Source organism: Cotesia glomerata, linkage group LG6 (genome assembly GCF_020080835.1).
Source record: "Cotesia glomerata isolate CgM1 linkage group LG6, MPM_Cglom_v2.3, whole genome shotgun sequence".
NCBI lineage: Eukaryota > Metazoa > Arthropoda > Insecta > Hymenoptera > Braconidae > Cotesia > Cotesia glomerata.
This window is the reverse complement of record NC_058163.1, coordinates 12,500,578-12,519,498: the sequence shown is the minus strand read 5'-3', so window position 1 is coordinate 12,519,498 and position 18,921 is coordinate 12,500,578. Positions and strand designations below refer to the sequence as shown.

The 18,921-nt window shown below is 33.3% G+C and overlaps 1 protein-coding gene and 1 long non-coding RNA gene across 4 annotated transcripts in view; one reads left to right on the top strand and one right to left on the bottom strand.

Annotated features, from left to right (window-relative positions):
- LOC123266848 (synaptotagmin-7-like) overlaps positions 1–18,921 on the bottom strand; it is a 286,342-nt gene that overhangs the window by 129,775 nt on the left and 137,646 nt on the right. The window lies entirely within an intron of this gene.
- On the top strand, positions 9,575–10,244 carry LOC123266850. The gene is made up of 2 exons (XR_006509873.1): positions 9,575–9,821; positions 9,961–10,244. It is a non-coding gene; the product is annotated as an uncharacterized LOC123266850 (long non-coding RNA).

Below are 18,921 nucleotides of genomic sequence, written 5' to 3'. Positions count from 1 at the left end.
TCGTTGAGGCCGACATGCCTGGTGATTCGTTGGCTAACCTATATGCTGTAGTGATAGATGTAACCAATTTTCTAATCTCATGATGGAGATTCTTCTTGTACTTTATAAACTCAGCTAACTCTTCGATCTTGATGCCGAGCCTCTCCATTGGTGACTGTTGGCCTGTAACGATCGGTACAGAGTTTATTCTTCCTCGGTAGATTTGATTAGTGACAGGAGCAAAAGGTCCTCCCATTTTTGGAGGAATGTTGCTCAGCTGTCCGTTCTCTGCTATCTAGGCTGATTTCGTACTCCCTGTAACCTTGCTAACATTGCTTGACAGCAGAGCTATGAGTCTACTCCGCTGTTCAAACGGTCGCTTAATAACGACGAGTTCAGGCCCGTTTGCACGCTTTCCCTCGCCGGCACTGAGGTATCCCCCTCTGCACCGTAGACGATGTTTGAAATTGATCTGGCATATTCATATCATCTTTTGCTAGGTTTTGGTCCACCCCGAGTATTCTATTTCCTCGGTACCCGACACATCTGGCGTGTAGATATGCCGGGCATTCCCCTATCCGCGACCTGGGGAGGCGCCCGATGCGGGACCCAGCAAGCCCGACACGAGGTGTGTGTGTGTGTGTGTATGTATGTATGTATGCATGTATGTATGTATGTAACTCTTTTATAACTTTTTAACGGTTTGACCGATATCATCGCGATTGGCGCCATTCGACAGGGCTTGACTAAACTTAGATTTTGAATACATTGTGGGCCGATTCGGATCGGTAGATTTTGAGAAATCTTAAAAAAACTGGGAAAAAAATTTTTCAAATGTGGTTTTTTTTTAATCCTATAATAGAAAATTCATGATTGAGTTGAAGTTAGCTTAGTATCGAAATATATCGAAATATCGAAAAAATATGGTCCCTGATTCCTTATTGGTTCGAAATTAAGGCGCGTGAGATTTAAATCCCGAAATTTATGATTAGTTATTAGAAATATATATTATAATATATTATATTATATATTCGATGATGATATATTTTGATATTATAATATATATACTCTGAACATATATATATACTTTGAACATATAGTTTTTAATGATGAATAATAAAATAAAATAATAATAATTTATTATACAACATTTGCTTTTGCTATAAGGGCATACTTTAGTCGCACTATAATATTATAACTATAATAATATAATTGAAGCATGCGAAGGGACGACGTCTATCGGACAGATTTCAATTGGAAAAACAACCGATGTGACATACATCTTAATAATTTAGATCACTATTATCCGAATTACTATTACTAATAATCCCAAAAGTTCGATAGTTTGAGTACATAAAAATTCGATCGTTCATAAATGATTGAACTTTTGGATTATATTATTAATTATATTATTAATTATTAAAAATATCAAAAATTCGGGTAAATCGTAGGCATTGTGATTGAGATATGTCTAATAGGTTGCATTTCCAATCGGAATTTGGGTGGTAGGCCTGATTTACAAATTCTCTAAGTAGCGTCCTTTCTGCTTGAGTTAAGTAGCATCCTTTCTGCTTGAGCCTTTGACGTGAACGGACGTTCTTAGACTGTGTTTCAATTGTTGTGCAAAAAAAAAATGAAAATGTCTTTAACAAGTAATGAAGAGTTTGACCGAATTGTGATTGGTGGTAATTTTACGTAAGTATTATATTTATAAATTTATTTAATTAATTTCTGTTAGAGATCGAAAACAGTAAATTACTTACAAATTTAATGTTGAGGATTAATTTAGTCACGTTGTTTGAAATAAAAAAAAATTATTCTCGATAATTTTCATCTAAATTTAATAAAAGATATTTTTATTATTAACACTGTGAATTTGATGCTTTTATATTTTTTATTTACCTAAATTATTATTTCTTACACTACAAAGTTTATTTTTTAAAAGTTTATTTTCTATTAATATTAATTTTACAAAAGATACTTTTGTGCAACCACGTGTTTTTAGGAAATATTCAATATGGCGTCGTTACTGCAGTTAATTAAACTAAAAAAATTGTTCTTCGTAAATTTTATCTGAATTGAACAAGAAAGTTATTCATAGTTAACATTTTAAATTTTATTCTTTTAAAAATTTATTTTATATTAATTTATTTCATGTTGAATTCTATCTTATTTAATTAGTAATAAATGCTTTCATGCACATGTTTGATGAAATGATGAATTTTATAATTTTTACATCTATTCAAACTAATTCATTTAATTTAAATTCCTTAGTTATCAACTAATTTTTTTTTGTTTTTAACTGTAGAAAGGTAACAGGCTATGCTGAGTGTGTGGAAGGCGTCAAATCACTCAAGAGGACCAAAACACTATTCCAATTTATCCTTAATAACAGACTGGGTCGTCGAGTACGAATTTTAGCATGGGACCGTGAATCAACTGTTTATGAAGCTAAAATTCAAGCTAACGCGGTACATTTCTTAAACTTAATATTATTATTTTATAATTTCATTGTGAATGATAGTTTTTGATATTATATCTTATTGTTTATTAATTTCTACAAAATTCAATTTGATGAATACAATTTTTTTTGTTCTGCAGTTGTACAGCTTCACAAGATTAAAATGTACTCCCGTTGATCCTTCGTATTACAAGGAAGAAGACGAAGTCATTAAATTTGAGTTGTCTATCATATCTTGCACAGTATGTACCAAATTACAAGATGCTCAGGCCCCAGTTCTTGAGTCTCTTACAGTAGTTGATCTCAGCAACATTGCCGATATGTATGGAATTATTAGTAAGTCAACAAATTAAATTTATACATTAAATTATATTATAATATATCATCGTTAAATTGATAATTATTACGTGTATAATGAAGTGTTTAACATCAATTAAAATTTTATTAGCTACAGACGGTTATTTAACTGATCCAATTGAACCAAGTGGTAAATTTTCGAGCGGCTCAGGCTTTATCACAAATCGTACGTTTGGAGTTCAGATCAACGTCTATAATTTAAAATCATCAGATCAAGTTTTACCGGCAGGAAGTCATGTTAGAGTATGTGGGAGAGTAAGCAGAGACAGAAATTGTAGTTATTTTTCCTTGGATTTTATATTTCAATTAGAAAAATTTTCTTTTACGCTATTAATCATCTATTTTGAAAATGTTTTATCATTCAGTTGGCTGGACATATATTCAGTGTCAGGAAATGTCCAATATCACCAAAATTGATGACCAAATGTTATCAACTGTCGACTTAAGTAAAAACTACTCCAGTCCTCAACCGAAGCGTTCACGGCCCGATAGCGATGATGTGCGTACCAGCAAATTTCTGAAAACTGATAAGGTGAGATGTGAATTTTGATCAAATTAATTCGTTTATCTATATTTATCTAACTAATTCAAATATATAATTTTGTGGACCTTATTTTTGAGTTGTATTTATATTTTATAGAAAGAAGAGTCTATTGATGTTGATGTTTAGAAAGTGTAAAGACTTTTTACTCTGTGAATAATCGTCAGTACCTCAGTATTTTTAACCGATAGAGCTTTGCATCATATTATTATTAAACTTAAAATACTAATGATATTAAAATAATTTAATCAAACTGCTCAGTATTATTAACGAAAAAAAGTTAATCAAGCCAAATTATGTGATGATAATTATTAATAATAGAAATTAGTTTATTATTGCGTAGTTTTAAATATTTAATTACAAAAACTTTCTTGGATAGCTGCGTTATTGATTTTTCGATAAGAGTATCATGCAAGTCTATTATTAATATTATTCACATTTTTATTATAAAAAAAGGCCAATTTATACTTTTAATGTTTAATGTTAGAAAAAATATGCTTCCAAAGAAAAGCATTATTTTTAATATCAATGACTTGCAGTATAACCTGATGCGATGATAATAAGAAATAATAGAAATAAATTTATGACAAAAAGTTTTGAAATAGTCGAAAATAATACATCTTTATTGAAATTATGTGTGTTAAAATATTAACGAATGTTAATCATAAATTTATTTTTATAGTCGCTTATTGTCAGCATAAACTTATTTTTATTAAAAATAAAAAAAAATTTATTTTTATTTTACTCATTTTATGTTTCAAAAAAAAACATGTCTACTTGAAAAAAAAAATTAGGAAAACGGTTGACCCTGAAGGCCATCCCTGCAACTTCCCGCTAATTCCATACTTAGGCGCTTAAAATTGCACCAATGGCGTTTTTGAGCTCTTCGAGCTCAAAAATACAATTTGTGGGTTATTTTGAGCTCTCCAAGCTCAAAGAGATTGTTTTCCTATGCTTTTGAGCTCTTCGAGCTCAAAAGTCTGATAGGGATTTGGTGACACTATTTTTTGAATTTTTAAACCGCAATAACTTTTGAATGAATAAACCGATTTTCACGCGGTTGGCAGCATTTGACGCAGTTTTTCAAGCCTCACAAAGAATCTCAAATTTTGAATTGATCGCGCTAGGAATTTTGGAGTTATTCCGAAATAACACTTTTTTCGGTTTTCTTTCGTTCACGATATCTCTCGAACGAATCAACCGATTTTGACCGGACTGGTGGCGATCGACGTGGTTTTTTGAGGTTAAGAGCTGATTAGTTTTTAGAATTGAACCATAGAGCCGTTTAAAAGTTTTCCAAAAAAACCACATTTGAAAAAAATTTTTATTTTCAGTTTTTTGAAGATTTCTCAAAATCTATTGATCTGAATCGGTCCAAATAGTTTTCAAAATCTAAGTTTGGTCAAGCCCTTTCGAATGGCACCAACCGCGATGAAATCGGTCAAGTCGTTCAAAAGTTATAAGCGGTTCACATACTTTCACACACACACACACACACACATACAGACGCCGTGACAACCTCGCGGGGATAGTCAGGGAAGCTTCCTGTGACCTTCAAACGTCGAGATCTGATGAAAACTCGGTTTTTGCAAAACGGGGTGAAAACAATAACTTCCCGATTTTTGAAAATCTTCGATTTTCGTAGCGGGAAGTTAAAAATAAATTATTGAATTTTTAATTAATACATAGATTTAAATTTTGGTGGAAGAATATTTATCAAAAAGGTAGTGTTGAAAAAAGATCCAACTATTGAGAGTATATTTGCTCTATATGTATGTGTAATATTTTGATTTGATTTTATGTTCTTATAATTAATCAATACTTAATTACATAGATTTTTTAATTTGTAAATTTTATTTAGCTCTTTTTATTTTCATTTTTTCTAAATTAATTTTTGATCGGATAATATACATATATTGCTATTTTCTATTGAAATTCTTTTAACGACTACACACACACACACACACACACACACACACACACACACACACACACACACACACACACACACACACACACACACACACACACACACACACACACACACACACACACACACACACACACACACACACACACACACACACACACACACACATATATATATATATATATATATATATATATATATATATATATATATATATATATATATATACATATAGACACAGTGACAACATCGCGAGGGTAGTCAGGGAAGCTTCCTATGACCTTAAAACGTCGAGATCTGATGAAAACTCGATTTTTTCAAAACAGGGTGAAAACAATAACTTCCTAATTTTTGAAAATCTTCGATTTTGTTAGTGGAAGTTAAAAATGTCGCAGTGATTTTAAAAACACTTGTTTTCAAATCTTTTATTGACGATATCTTTTGAACTAATTAACCGATTTCTACGTTTTGGGCGGCAATCGACGCGGTTTTTAAGCTCTATAAATTATGCTATGTCATCAAAAGTGATCCGAGAAGAAATGACGAAGTTATGTGAAAAAAACACTTTTTTCGGTTTTTTTCGGTTTTCTTTCGTTCACGCTATCTCTCGAACGAATCAACCGATTTTGATCGGGTTGACGCCGATCGGCGTGGTTTTTCAAGCTTAAGGGCGGATTAGTTTTTGAAGTTGATCGATAGAGCCGTTTAAAAGATATTCCAAAAAAACTACTTTCAAAAATGATTTTTTTCTTATTTTTTTTAAGATTTTTCAAGATTTCTTAAAATCTATCGGTCCGAATCGGTTCAAATTCTCAGGAAATCTAAGTTCAGCGTAGCCCTTTCGAATGGCACCAACCGCGATGAAATCGGTTCAACCGTTCAAAAGTTATAAGCGAGTCACATAGTCACACACACACACACACACACACACACACACACACACACACATACATACATACAGACATAGTGACAACATCGCGGGGGTAGTCAGGGAAGCTTCCTGTGACCTTCAAACGTCGAGATCTGATGAAAACTCGATTTTTGCCAAACGGGGTAAAAACAATAACTTCCCAATTTTTGAAAATCTGAGATTTTTAGCGGGAAGTTAAAAAGCATCATTTTTTATATTAAATAACTATTCATGGTACAAATTGATATGTGAAGATAATAAGAAATTATGGAAATAAATTTATGACAAAAAATTTTAAAATAGTTGAAAATAATCGATTTGTATCGGAAATATGTGGGTTAAAATGTCCATAGTTGTTCAACATAAATTTATTTTTATAGTTTCTTATTATCAACATAAACTTTTCTTTATAATAAAAAATAGAAAAGAATTTATTTTTATTTTATTCGTTTTATGATGAGAAAAAATGTCTGCCTATGTTTATTTTATTCATTTTATGTTGAAAAAAATATGTTTGCTTCAAAAAAAAAGCATCATTCATAATATTAATGACTGCAGTCTAACTTACTGTGCTGATAATAAGAAATAAATTTATGAGAACGTTTTAAAATAGTCGAAAATAATACACTTTATTGAAAATATGTGTGTTAAAATATTAATAATGTTAAACATAAATTTATTTCCATAGTTGCTTATTATCAGCATCAACTTATTTTTATAAAAATAAAAAAAAATTTATTTTTATTTTACTCATTTTATGTGTTAAAAAAAAAACATGTCTGCTTAAAAAGAAAAGCATCATTTTTTATATTAAATAACTATTCATGGTACAAATTGATATGTGAAGATAATAAGAAACTATGGAAATAAATTTATGACAAAAAATTTTAAAATAGTTTAAAATAGTCGATTTGTATCGGAAATATGTGTGTTAAAATGTTAATAGATGTTGAACATAAATTTATTTTTATAAAGACAAAAAAAGAATTTATTTCCATTTTAATTGTTGTATGCGGAAGAAAAACAATATGTTCGGTCAAGAAGAAAATTATTATTATATTAAATAACAATAAATAAATATTGTGAGTTATAAAATCAAAATGTGTAATTGATCGTTAAAAATTAAAATATTTTCAATTTATCTTTATTGTCTTGTCATTATTTCAACCTTATTTTACAATGATTTTTTATGTAATCTTTTTTGTAAGTATTTATTCATTTTCCTTTAAACTCAGCTAGAAATCTATATTACTGCTGACTCGACCTGATTAATTTTCCTTTCTTTTCAGCTAGAAATTCATATTACTGCTAACTGGACCTAATATCTTTGCATCGTCATTATCTTAGTTCAGTAATTCATTAATTTTATATTAATTTATTGTTTATATTGATTTATTAACTTCATAATTCGATCATAACTTTAAATTAGAGCGATATGCGGCGCCTTCATTTGTGACCAATAAAAAATCAAAACCATTTTCTGGTCAGAATCTAGATTTCTGATAGTAAATTCACTTTTCTAATGTATATCGTAGCAATGTGAGACATTTCTATTTAATTATTTTAATTACGAAAACGAAAATATTATTAGTATCAAGAAATAAAACTGCGTATGTTTATAATCAAAGCTTCATTAACTTTGTATATAAACACTAGAAATTTGAATAGCGCGTATGCGCGCAACTTAATTTTAACCAGCGACGAATCGTGGCTCGATTTGCGAGATTTGACTTATAACTAACTTCAAGAGGCCCATGTATTTTAATTTATAAAACTCGAATCTCATTTCTAAATATCGATATGGATACAATATGTCGATCGATCACCTATACTCACTATACCTTTTTGATTTAGTCAAATCACAAGCGCAATTCACATTTAAGAATTTAACGTTTTAATAACGTGTGTGCGAAATTCGCATTTAAATATCAAAATAAATTTTGGTACTTGATACTTGCTTATAACTATAATTACGATCAAAATATACGTAAATAATATCGTATTTCGTATTTTATAATCGAAAGTGCCTGTGTTTAAAATGCAAGCGTAAAACATAACCTTTACGTTGCACACAAGATTTGTAACTATCGATAGAACTGGACAATAATTGAATCTTTTTGATCTGTTTTCGTTAAGTGAATCATGTAAGTATTGTTTATCGTAATAAAATGCTAAAATAACAATTATTTATAGAATTACATTACTATTAACGAGCTTCATTCAGGCGCTACAGTATGTAAATTTTAATACGAATATTTGAAAAGATATTGACATTTATTTTATTTTATTCATGTAATTAAATTTGTTTGATCGAAAGATTAAAATTTGTCTTTAAGTATTCATAATCCGTTCGTAATTTCGTTGTCAAAATAAATTTTTAATGTTTATTGTATATGATGAATGGGTTACAAAATCATTCAAAGATCTATCTATTGTTATGATAATTTATCCCTGATTTTTAAAACTAATGAAATACTTAAATTTTACATCTTTTTAACTCTACTTTTACATCTAATAAATATTTGATACTTTGCATGCAATATATAATAAATATTAAGGTAAAAACTATAACAGTTTTGTAATTTTTGTTTCAGATTTCACCACACGAAGCAATAGAACTTATTGGAACAAGAGTAATAAAAAAATAACGATCACTAATACAAATATATAAAAGAAATTTAAAAGACAATGAGATTTTAAGAAAAAGAAAATATACCAAGATACAGATTTTATTGAAATTAAAAGTCAAACAACATGAAAAATTGAACATTCATAAAATATAATAAAAAGAATATAATTTAAAAAATATAAATATTTATTGATGGGAAAAATAAGAAAATTTGTAAAAAATAAGTAAACATAAGATATTCATATATTGATAGAAATATACTCAGAAATAATTAAACAAAATTATATAATTAAAGGTAATAAAAAATTGTAAATGTATATAACTGATATAAAAATTTCGCATTGAATAATATAATTTTTTAGAAATATTAAACTTATTTGTAATAAAATACTTGATAAATTAATAACTTCAACACGCAGGGGAATTATATAACAAGTAACATTCAAGTAAAAATTAATAACTGTAATTAATACAATATATAATTATTTTCAACGTTTTCCTTATGTGTTATTCGTTAATTTATTTTTTATCTTAATTTTAAATTTAATGTATTCAAACTAATGCAATTAAATGTTTATATAATAAGTACACCTGTATGAATCATAATAAATAGCTTTTTTTATCTTATTGAAGAAGTATATTGTTTATTTTTTTAATTTATTCTAAGTTACTTTGTATAAACTTGGTTAATACTTAATTTCTTAAATTAAATAGTTTGTTTAAGCATTCATTTATTATAGATTATTATTACTGGTTAATATTGTCACGGGGCTCCTTCATTATCCGTTGAAGGTCCTCATCCTAGCCGCGGTTAGTTATCGACGGATCACAGGGCGCTGTGGTCTAGGATGCTCGCGCAGTAACAATAAAAATTAACATAAGTTCCGGGGCCTAGAAAATAAGCGTTCCGCGGGTGGGGATAATTCCACACCAGGGGCAAGTGAAGTTGGCGCACCGAAAAGCGACATTGTGAAGCCGGAGCCCGAGACACCAGCACGAGATCTTGGAAAACAGGTAATTATTTATTTTCCTCTGAGTTTCTTGTGGAACCTTCAGAGCGATTAATTGAACATTTATAATTGATATTCATTGCTAGGCATTTAGCCAGCCTAAATATCCTCCAATAATTATTCTAACTATCCTGAATTTCCAGATTTAATTCACCGTTGACTAAATCCCGAGCTACGACGCAATTAACCAGATCCGAGATACCTGATAGAGCTGTGTAATTTGGCGGACAAAATTTGCCTAGACCGAAGGCCACAGAAACGACAACGGAAGCCGAATTAAAAGAAAAGAAATCGCCAAAAATTTCTCAGGTACAGAAAATTTAACCTCGGTAAATTATTGCGTCGCTCCCGGAAATTCTAGGCACAGGCCAGGTTCCGTCTTCCAATCACCCTACTTGATTAATTAATTAATTATCCGAATTCAAATAAAATATCTAAATTATAAGTCGAAGTTAAAATTAGTTAAAATGAAATTTAAATAAATAGAAAATTTGACAAGTCGAAAAATTTCAAAATTAAAAATAAAAAGAGGTTAAAATTAAAATTAATATTTCTATAAAATTGGTCAAATAAGTTCAAGTTAAAATTTATAAAATCAGAAAGTTCAATATCGACAAATTTGAGTTAAATTGCGTCATTCATCTGAGCGAAATTCTGTCGATTAACTTTATTATAAATTATAAATTAAAATAAAACTAAAGGGAATTAAAATTAGAGATTTATCCGAGTTAGATTAAAATTGATTAATAAAATCAACAATTAAAAATAAATTAAAATTTAAAATGAAAATTATTCATTAAAATTAACTTTGAGAAAATATCAAAAATTTTTAAATAAAATAAAATTCTTTAATTTAGAAAATTACAATTGTCAAGCAGTAAATTAATTTATAAAAAATTACAAGCGTAAAATTGTCAATAGATCAAAATTGTTCAAAAACTTCGATAAATAAAATTGTCAAATTCCAGTGTGATAAGTTTCAAAAATAATGAACATAAAAATTTAGCCTTGGAAAAATTTAGCCAAGTTGACGACTAAGTCTCAAATTCTTACTGGAATTCAAAATAGACATAAGCCGATTATTCAGGCAGTTTGAATTCGAGTAAATTTTAATTAATCTAAAATTTTGGTTGAATAAAACGCTGCTGTGATATTAATAACTAAGCGACCAAAATTAAATAAAATTATTTATCGAAGTCAAGTTAGGGACCGGGAAAATTGATTCCCAGGAAGTCATGTTGAAAAAAGTATTTAAGAATTTTAAAAATGATTGTTAATTAGAGTCAAGAGTGTGTTTGGATGAAATTATTATATTGTGTGTGTGTGTGTGTGTGTGTGTGTGTGAAAAATTAAATTTACATTATATACTCCCCGTTCACGGGCTGTCGAGGAGGTTAGTATTAGCAGGTTGTCGACTAGTGTCATGGTATCCTCCTCTGTCCTAGTCGACTTCAGGTTCCTTAGTCCCGTAGTGAGGGTCCGGGCGACAGCGAAAGGGCTAAGGACGGTTTGAACCTTGGGCAGGGGTCCGGGCGACCACCCAAGGTCAAATCTAGAGTCTTAGAGCGTGAGGGTCCTGTGGACAGCGCGACTTAGGTAGAAACTGCGGTATAGACGCTCCATATGAGGGTACCGTCAGGAATAAGCAACTATGATAGAAACTATGATATAGACGCTCCTTATGAGGGTATCGTAGGAATAAGAAACTATGATAGAAACTACAGTATAGACGCTCCTTCAGAGGGTACTGTTAGGATTAAGAAAATTTTTCGGGTATGTGAGTGTGTGTGAGAATTAAAATAGAATTTAATTATGCAAAATTAAGAAAATAAATTCATGATCAATGTCAAATCTACTTGTTATTATTTATGTCAAATTTTTATGATTTCTCTCGACCCTGTGATATCTCTCTTGCTTGGACCGGTTCTGGAAACCGTGATAAAAATTCCAGTGGCGCCCTTAATTATTAAATTTAAATAAAGGGGTGACCAAGGGACGGTACCAACCCGTTACATTGGCGCCCAACGAACAAAAGACCTGTTGAGAAATTATAATTATATTTTGACATAAGTAATTGCAAAAAAAAAAAAACTTTCAAAAGTTTTTTCAAAATCTTCATAAATTTAACTAATATTAATGAAGAGGTAGATATAGATATAGACGCTCGAACATGAATATTTAAAAATATAATACATAGAAATAACTCAACGATTAAGAATAAACCAAAAATTTATTCAAAAGAAAAATTTAGAAAACTAAAATTAGACACTGAAAATAAATTTAAGCAACAGATTAAAATTCTTGTGGAGTGAATAACAGTGACCATGACATAAACTAAGTCTAAAATATAAATTCTTGAAGTGATTAAACTAACGTGAATACCTCGAACTTAAAACGTAATTCTCGTGTTAAATTTACATCCTCGTTTTAACGGATTTTTAGCAGATTAAATAAAATCTGACAAATAACAAAATATATTTGATCTACAGAAACAACTAGATAGACGATGAGTGGACAAAACGGAGTCAGAACAAGGTCCCAAGGTCTATCAGACGAAGAAACAGAAGATTGCAACTTACCATTGATAAACAGCGGCCGTGATGACAGGCAGACACGCGACCGGGGAAACCCAGGAAGTTTAGAAACAGTAACATCTGGAGAATTTGAAAGACAACAACTTGAAGAGGCAAGCAGATTTCAAAATATGTTAACTATTGATGAAACAAACGAGGATGTACAACGGAATAATACCGAAAATATTCAAAATAACCGCGAGAACACTCAAGATCAAGCACGTAACGACCAGGGAAATCACAACTCAACGTCAAAAAGAAGATCTACAGGACAAAACGTGATGTTCTCTGATGAAGTAAACGAATCACACATTGATGACTCAGGACGTGGCATGAGAGAATGGCTAGACAGGATGACACGAGAGTCACAACGGGTCAACGAAATGACAGCACATCAAAGAACTATCAACGAACAGAATAAAACGTTGATAGAACAACTGAGGAAACAAATTGGAGAAACACCGAGAATGAACGTGACGTTGTCACCAGTAGACTGGAACGCGACGGAACTAAATCTACGCAGATCAACCGTCAACCAGGTAGCCGACGGTCTAGGGGGAGGGGAAGTATTCTACTCTCCTAGAAACTCGTCGCGTGAACCGTCACCACGCAGAATTCAGCAACAACTCTCAGTCGTAGACCAACAAAACATAAGAACAGCACACCAGCAACAACATCAGTCGAGCCAAACAGCCCAGTTTACTCCTGAACAGCTGACACGATTGATTGACCAACTTCTTCAGCTACAATCAACTCAACAACAAGCACAGAGGCCACCAACAGCTCCAACTAGAGCTAACGTGAATCAACAAGGGTATAATCCAGCGGATTTTCACCAGGCAGCCTTTCCCTATGGGAATGCGCCGGGAATACCGAATCTAACATCATCAGGAGCAAATACAAGTCAACAAAGACCATATTCCACGACTTTTCACCAGACAACCTTTCCCAATGGGAATGCGCCAGGAATGCCGAACGTGACTCCAATATTTACCTACGGCAATAACCGTTGGAAAGACATCAAGGACAGTTTTCAGATGGCTGGACTGAGTTTTCCTCAACCTGGGTTATCAGCAAACGATTTTGTGAACGCCTTGGAAGCTCGAGCACTCCGCGAAGGGTGGACTGAGGCAGAATTGCTCCGAGTGGTGAGCCATACACTAAAAGGACCTGCTGCTAGATGGCTTGACACGAGTTACTACAGGTGGTCAAACTTTGCCCAGTTCAAGGAAGAATTTAGAAAGGCTTTCGGCAGCTCAGCAACTGACCATCAGTTCCTCATGGAAATCAGCAGAATGAGGATGCTACCAGGTGATAATGCAACTGAATTCGTCCTGAATGTACAGCAAAAGTATCAGGCAATGATGGCTCCCCCGCCAGCAGCCGAGCAAGTAGCGTGCATTCGGAATCACCTGACCGATGAACTGAGGACTCTGGTATTTGCCAGACCTGTATCCTCATATGAAGAACTATTAAATGCGATCCATGAAGCTACACGCTGTCTCGAAGAGGCTAGCCAGTCTCTCTCTCTGAATAAAGCAACAAAACATGCCGAGAAACCACGTTTTGGCATGATACAAGTCCAGCCTGAGGAAGTAACGCCGGAAGTAGAAGAACTGGAATTTCCAAGCTTCAACGCCATCATGGCTCCAGGAGTGACGATGTATGATAGTCGATATGGGGTCCAACGCCGGAATAATAACCAGGCATACCATTCTGCGTCATATCAACCTCGATACGCAACACCGTATAGACCAAGAGGTCCCGGAGGACAACAGCTACCTCCACCAGCGCAGTTTGCTCAGCCAGCCCCCCAGGTCGTCAACCAGACTCAAAATGTAGACAACATAGGATACCAAAGTATCCCATACCCGAGAGGAGCTAGACCATGCTTCAACTGTGGTATACCTGGACACATGTTTGAAGTATGTGACAACCCCAGGCGAGAAGTTTGTAATCTTTGCTATGGCATTGGTCATACTCGACATAATTGTAATATGGTTATCATCATGCCAGAAAATCAACAACCTAGAACCACAGAAAGACCGGGAGAACCAAAAGCACAGGCTAATCCGAGTTCTTCCCAAGATAATGTAAAAAACGCCTAAGGGTGACCCATGACTTCCCCCTGGGTCCACCTGGAGAAGCTTCAACAAGGGGGAATGACATTGAGGCCTCTGAGAAATTGTCATCGGTATCAGAGGAATTCTCACCGCTCAACCAAAGTGAAGACGAGCAGGAAGTACAAGACCCTGATTTAAATATCACCAGAGTAGAGGAAAAACAGGCAGACAGTTTAACTGTGCCGTTAGTTCCTCTACTTGAAGGAGCTTTTAGTCTCTCTGAAATTGTCGACCAAATTAACTCCAGTGTTACTGATGAAGACCAGGCTCTCCAGTTACTCACTCAGGCAGTCCAGATGTTAGAAAATCCTCTACTTCCAGCTGATGAGGTTAGAGTAGAAAGTCTAAACACTAATAATAAAATCCTTTTAGGCCAATTAAATACAGACGACGACCAAGATGACGAAGATGAGTGGGAAGAAGAAGTCGATCCTGGTTTTGAACCAACTGAGAGCGTCCCGGTGCCGCCAGAACGAGTCTTGGATCCAGTCCCCGACTCTCCAGAGCAGGCAGACCGACCGACGCCGACAGCCGTGGCAAGACAGGCCTTTATCCCCCGCATTTTTCAAGGTTGTCCACTACCAACTGCAATCCAACGCAGGCTAGCGAGTCGCAGGAAGTTTATCTCTGGAACTGGCCCTCAGGCTCCAACCGTGACCGCTAGGATCCCTGTATCCATCTGGATTTTTGGCGTCAAACTAAATGGCATACTAGACACAGGCAGTGAACGTTCCTACATCAACGCAAAAGTATATGAAGACATCAAGGAATATGCTTCAGGTGAACTGAGGTCTGACCAGACGAAACGAGGCATATTATTGGCCAACCACACCTTGTGCCAGAGTGCTGGTGGAGCACCATTTATCATACAGAACGGGTCTGTCGCTGGTGAGCAATACTTCAGTGTCTTGCCGAACCTTGGACACTCAGTGGTATTAGGCATGGACTTCGCCCTGGAATTTTCAGTCCAGATCGACTGTCCCAGCCAAACCTGGAAGTTCAAGGACAGCTCCGAAGTACACCCGTTTGAAGTCATCAACTGTAAAGAAAACTTCGCCAGTCTCAACAGCATAACCTCAGATCAAGAACAACAACTCCAAAATTTCCTGGAAAAAGAACTGAAGAAATTCGAGGAAGAGCCCTGTACTGGTCAGGCTCACATCATCGAGCATGAGATAGTGCTGAAGCTGCGAACATCTGGGACCACCACGCCCTGGTGAACGTCTGGCAGGGGGGAATGTCACGGGGCTCCTTCATTATCCGTTGAAGGTCCTCATCCTAGCCGCGGTTAGTTATCGACGGATCACAGGGCGCTGTGGTCTAGGATGCTCGCGCAGTAACAATAAAAATTAACATAAGTTCCGGGGCCTAGAAAATAAGCGTTCCGCGGGTGGGGATAATTCCACACCAGGGGCAAGTGAAGTTGGCGCACCGAAAAGCGACATTGTGAAGCCGGAGCCCGAGACACCAGCACGAGATCTTGGAAAACAGGTAATTATTTATTTTCCTCTGAGTTTCTTGTGGAACCTTCAGAGCGATTAATTGAACATTTATAATTGATATTTATTGCTAGGCATTTAGCCAGCCTAAATATCCTCCAATAATTATTCTAACTATCCTGAATTTCCAGATTTAATTCACCGTTGACTAAATCCCGAGCTACGACGCAATTAACCAGATCCGAGATACCTGATAGAGCTGTGTAATTTGGCGGACAAAATTTGCCTAGACCGAAGGCCACAGAAACGACAACGGAAGCCGAATTAAAAGAAAAGAAATCGCCAAAAATTTCTCAGGTACAGAAAATTTAACCTCGGTAAATTATTGCGTCGCTCCCGGAAATTCTAGGCACAGGCCAGGTTCCGTCTTCCAATCACCCTACTTGATTAATTAATTAATTATCCGAATTCAAATAAAATATCTAAATTATAAGTCGAAGTTAAAATTAGTTAAAATGAAATTTAAATAAATAGAAAATTTGACAAGTCGAAAAATTTCAAAATTAAAAATAAAAGAGGTTAAAATTAAAATTAATATTTCTATAAAATTGGTCAAATAAGTTCAAGTTAAAATTTATAAAATCAGAAAGTTCAATATCGACAAATTTGAGTTAAATTGCGTCATTCATCTGAGCGAAATTCTGTCGATTAACTTTATTATAAATTATAAATTAAAATAAAACTAAAGGGAATTAAAATTAGAGATTTATCCGAGTTAGATTAAAATTGATTAATAAAATCAACAATTAAAAATAAATTAAAATTTAAAATGAAAATTATTCATTAAAATTAACTTTGAGAAAATATCAAAAATTTTTAAATAAAATAAAATTCTTTAATTTAGAAAATTACAATTGTCAAGCAGTAAATTAATTTATAAAAAATTACAAGCGTAAAATTGTCAATAGATCAAAATTGTTCAAAAACTTCGATAAATAAAATTGTCAAATTCCAGTGTGATAAGTTTCAAAAATAATGAACATAAAAATTTAGCCTTGGAAAAATTTAGCCAAGTTGACGACTAAGTCTCAAATTCTTACTGGAATTCAAAATAGACATAAGCCGATTATTCAGGCAGTTTGAATTCGAGTAAATTTTAATTAATCTAAAATTTTGGTTGAATAAAACGCTGCTGTGATATTAATAACTAAGCGACCAAAATTAAATAAAATTATTTATCGAAGTCAAGTTAGGGACCGGGAAAATTGATTCCCAGGAAGTCATGTTGAAAAAAAGTATTTAAGAATTTTAAAAATGATTGTTAATTAGAGTCAAGAGTGTGTTTGGATGAAATTATTATATTGTGTGTGTGTGTGTGTGTGTGTGTGTGAAAAATTAAATTTACATTATATACTCCCCGTTCACGGGCTGTCGAGGAGGTTAGTATTAGCAGGTTGTCGACTAGTGTCATGGTATCCTCCTCTGTCCTAGTCGACTTCAGGTTCCTTAGTCCCGTAGTGAGGGTCCGGGCGACAGCGAAAGGGCTAAGGACGGTTTGAACCTTGGGCAGGGGTCCGGGCGACCACCCAAGGTCAAATCTAGAGTCTTAGAGCGTGAGGGTCCTGTGGACAGCGCGACTTAGGTAGAAACTGCGGTATAGACGCTCCATATGAGGGTACCGTCAGGAATAAGCAACTATGATAGAAACTATGATATAGACGCTCCTTATGAGGGTATCGTAGGAATAAGAAACTATGATAGAAACTACAGTATAGACGCTCCTTCAGAGGGTACTGTTAGGATTAAGAAAATTTTTCGGGTATGTGAGTGTGTGTGAGAATTAAAATAGAATTTAATTATGTAAAATTAAGAAAATAAATTCATGATCAATGTCAAATCTACTTGTTATTATTTATGTCAAATTTTTATGATTTCTCTCGACCCTGTGATATCTCTCTTGCTTGGACCGGTTCTGGAAACCGTGATAAAAATTCCAGTGGCGCCCTTAATTATTAAATTTAAATAAAGGGGTGACCAAGGGACGGTACCAACCCGTTACATTTAATATATTGTTCCACTTTATAATTAAGCTATTTTAATATAATGCCGCGAAGGAAGATAGAACGGTCTCCAGAGGAAGAAGAATCATTCAAAAGAGCTAAGCTTGATAAAAAAAATGCGAAAAGAAAATTAGATCGAAAAGATACAAAAATACATAAACCGAAAAAAATATCCCAAAATCTAAATGTTATTAAACGTATTATGGAATTTCCCATTCATCAAAAATTAATAGTGACTGCCCCCGATTTATTAAATGAACCTTCCACATCTAATGGAACTTACCATGTAAATAACCAAAATCAACAAAAAATATATAATAATTATCGTACACATGACATTTCTTCTACGGATTTTCCACAAGAAATCGATTTAGCAAATGAACATTCAACATTAAACAAATCTAACTATACATATGACCAAAATGGAGAATATGAATATGACAATGATAGTTATGATACTGCAGATCCTTTATTTTCTCATAATGATAATAACACTGAAATTCCAAACGATGAGGATCGTTCGACCGATACTAATGCTAATAATAATATTAATGAAAGAATTATTTGTGAGCACTACTTAGGACCAATGAATGTTAAATGCACTAATTGTAACGCACGACATTTCGCAGATGAAAAAGTTGCTAACAAAAAATTTTCTTTTAACGATTGTTGTAGTCATGGTGAAGTCCTATTAGATAAGTTACCAGAACCTCCGTCGATTTTAAAAAGTCTTTTTGATGGTTCTCACGACAATTCAAAGCATTTCTTTGAAAGAATTCGATATTACAATAGTTCATTTTCATTTGCTTCTTTTAATGCTAATTTAGCGAATTTCACTAATAGACGTCCAGGGCCCTACTGTTTCAAAATCCAAGGTCAAATTTATTACCAAATTAATGAATCGTTATA